General features: G+C 36.2%; 1 protein-coding gene across 1 annotated transcript in view; it reads left to right on the top strand.

The window, feature by feature from the left end:
* The first annotated feature begins 2,883 nt into the window (after positions 1–2,883).
* Positions 2,884–3,975, top strand: part of cbarpa (CACN subunit beta associated regulatory protein a) — a 32,643-nt gene continuing 31,551 nt past the window's right edge. The window contains exon 1 of the mRNA XM_079818399.1: positions 2,884–2,980. The gene's annotated coding sequence lies outside the window, so the exon portion shown is untranslated. The remainder of the gene's footprint in view (positions 2,981–3,975) is intronic.

Here is a 3,975-nt window from a genome sequence, read left to right as displayed (position 1 = left end):
AGGGGTCAGGGGTCAGCATGGGCACCCTGACTGCTCCATACTCCACAAACTGAGATGCTCTGACCCGTCACAATCTGGCCCTGGTCAAACTCGCTCAAATCCTTACGCTTGCACATTTTTCCTGCTTCTAACACATCAACTCTGAGGACAACATGTTCACTTGCTGCCTAATATATCCCACCCACTAACAGATCAGCAGTGTGTATGCCAGTATGTACACTAGTCGTCACAGTTGATTTGACTCAATATGTGATGCTTTATTTGCACACTCATATAAAGAACACACACACACTCATAGAAACATAAGCAGATGATCATGAGCTGAGCTTCTGCAGTGTCACAGGCGTTCATTAGAGCAGGAAGTCGACAGGAAGTGGCTTTAGCCCACGGTTCGGATGACTTCCAGTAATGTGTGTGTGTGTGTGTGTGTGTGTGTGTGTGTGTGTCATCTGATAGAGCGGCTCCTGCACTCGAGGGCCACTGGAGTCCCCGAGCCACAGACTGACGTGGGACACTTCGAGCATTTGCGTAAACACACGCATGCTTCAGATGTAAAGAACACACACACACACACACACACACACACACACACACACACACACACACACACACATCAGTGTTGACTTGGGCTCCAGTAGAGCAGCGTCTCACTCTCGTGATGTCACAGCGACACCGTGTGTCCGTCACAGGAACTGCAGCTTCGCAACCATAAACACACCAGCTCATCACAGGACCTGAGAGGAACCAGGACTGATCTGCTTTAATGTTCATCTGACAATCATTCAGCAAACACTCTATCAACACGTTTGTTCACGGAACGTAATAAACATTTAAAACATTTTTTTTTATTTTGCATTCAATTATTATTATATATTATAAATTATTTAATTTTGCATGTTTATGATTTATTTAATTTTAGTATTTTATTTTGAATTATTTTTTAAATTAATTTCATAAAATTTTTATGATTTAATTCATTTTTGTGTTTTTTATTTTGAATGAATTTTTAGATTTTTTTCATTTAATTTATTTTAGTGTTATTTTGCTTTCTTTTTAAAAGTATAACATTTTTATGATTTTGTGTGTTTTATTTTGACTGAATTCCTTTTAAAATCATTTAAAACTAATTTTAGATTTAAGATTCAATTAATTTTACTAAGTGTTTTATTTTATGAAAATATAATTATTTTAATTTGACGTTTTTATGATAGTATGCATTTTAGAATAATTTTAGTCACAGATTTACTGTTTATTTTGATATTTCTCATTTTAACAATATTTTAATTTTACCTTTTTTATTTAATTAATTTTAGTATTTAATTTTAAAATAGTTATTTAAAAAAATAATAATAATTTGACATTTTTATGATTTAATTATTTTTAGTAAGTTTAATTTTGATATTGTTTTTTTATTTTTTAAAAATGTTTAATTTGACATTTTTATGATTTAATTAATTTAAGTAAGTTTAATTTTGATATTGTTTTTTTATTTTTTTAATATTTTTTATTTGACATTTTATGATTTAATTAATTTTAGTAAGTTTAATTTTGATATTGTTTTTTTATTTTTTAAATATTTTTAATTTGACATTTTATGATTTAATTAATTTTAGTAAGTTTAGTTTTGATATTGTTTTTTTACTTTTTAAATATTTTTAATTTGTCATTTTTATGATTTAATTCATTTTAGTAAGTTTTATTTTGATATTGTTTTTTTATTTTTTAAATATTTTTTATTTGACATTTTTATGATTTAATTAATTTTAGTAAGTTTAATTTTGCATTCATTTTAAAATCATTTTAATTTTAGTCAGTGTATTATTTATTTGGATTGATTTTGATATTTAGTTATTATTACTTATTTTGACATTTCAATTTTACGTTTTTATGATTTAATTAATGTTTTATTTGAATTATATTCATTTAAAAATAGTTTTTTTAATTTAAATTTTTTGTGATTTAATAAATTGTATAAATTTGGATATTGTTTTTATTTTTAAAAATATGTTTACTTTGACATTTGTATTATTCAATTTGTTTTATTTTAAGTGCATTCATTAAAAAAAATCTATTTTACATTTTTTTTGATGTTATTAACTTTAGAGTGTTTTATTTTGATTGCATTAATTTTAAAATGATTTTAATTCGACATCTTTATGGCTTAATTGTTCCTTTCTTTTTAAGTAAATTGTAAGTTCTCTTAGTAAGAAGCAATATTTGTCATCTGCATAAATACTGCCATATTCCATAAATAATAAGAGCTTGTCCATTATTTTATTAACTTAACATGAAAGACCAGAGCTAACACGGAACGTTCTCAGAACGCTGAGCAAACGTTCTTCCAGTAACATTAATAGAACATCCATTCAACGTTCCTCATAGCGTTTTAAAGACTGGACGTTTTGAGAAGACTCAGTGCAGATGAGATGATAAATGATCAATCACGCGCTCATATGATGATAAGTAAAGGTGAAGACTGCAGTGACCCTCCTCATCCTCATCTTCGTCCTCATCTTCATCCTCCTCTTCATCTTCATCCTCCTCTTCATCTTCATCTTCATCCTCATCTTCATCTTCATCCTCCTCTTCATCCTCATCCTCATCTTCATCCTCCTCATCCTCCTCTTCATCTTCATCCTCCTCTTCATCTTCATCCTCCTCTTCATCTTCATCTTCATCCTCATCTTCATCTTCATCCTCCTCTTCATCCTCATCCTCATCTTCATCCTCCTCATCCTCCTCTTCATCTTCATCCTCATCTTCATCTTCATCCTCATCCTCCTCATCCTCCTCTTCATCTTCATCTTCATCCTCCTCATCCTCTCTGACGCACATCGAGGAGGAATCCCGCCGCTCGCATCATCACCGCGGTGGGCGTGGCCTGCTCTCCGGGCTTCATTCATAAACTCCGGCTGCCATTAGGATGGACTGGAGCGTCGAGCCACCGCTGAGCGCTTCTCCCAGCATGCGTTGCAGATAGGTGAGTGATTCCGCGTTCACGCGACACATCGTGTGGTTCATGCATTCAACGCGTTTTATTGAAAATGCTTTTATTGCGTTGCGGATGCGGCGCGTTCAGCACGCGTCCGACTCAATGGACCAGCGGACGCGCGTTCGGGTTTAAAACTCGTGATGATGATGATGATGATGATGATGATGATGATGATGATGATGATGATGGAAACGCGGCTCTCGTGATCGTCGCGTCGCGTTATTTCACCGCGATGCATCAACATCTCAAAACACAAACAGTGACGTATGCGCCGAACAAGCCGCGCGCGCTGGATTAACTGTAGAACGCGCGTGTCACACTGAGCAACAAAAGGCTGTTGTGTGCGCGGAGGAACGCGCTTTATGTAACGCTTGCGTTCACATGTGCAGATCTCGCGCTTACATCATTCAGACACACGTCACAACACTTACAGCTCATGATGACGAGTTATGATTTCAATATTACAAATGACTAGTGTACATGCTGGCCAATATCTGCACATTTTGAGGTTTTTCAAAATGTAAAAAGCTTCTGTATTTAGCATATACACTGATGATCTCTGTTAGTGGGTGGGATATATTAGGCAGCAAGTGAACATGTTGTCCTCAGAGTTGATGTGTTAGAAGCAGGAAAAATGGGCAAGCGTAAGGATTTGAGTGAGTTTGACAAGGGCCAGATTGTGACGGGTCAGAGCATCTCCAAAACTGCAGCTCTTGTGGGTGTTCCCGGTCTGCAGTGGTCAGTCTCTATCAGAAGTGGAGGACCAGTGGAGAACCGGCCACAGGGTCATGAAGGACCAGTGGAGAACCGGCCACAGGATCATGGAGGACCAGTGGAGAACCGGCCACAGGGTCATGAAGGACCAGTGGAGAACCGGCCACAGGGTCATGGAGGACCAGTGGAGAACCGGCCACAGGGTCATGAAGAACCAGTGGAGAACCGGCCACAGGGTCATGGAGGACCAGTGGAGAACCGGCCACAGG

Source organism: Gobio gobio (assembly GCF_949357685.1).
Source record: "Gobio gobio genome assembly, chromosome: 6".
NCBI classification, from domain to species: Eukaryota; Metazoa; Chordata; class Actinopteri; order Cypriniformes; family Gobionidae; genus Gobio; species Gobio gobio.
This window is presented reverse-complemented; position numbering and strand designations above follow the sequence as displayed.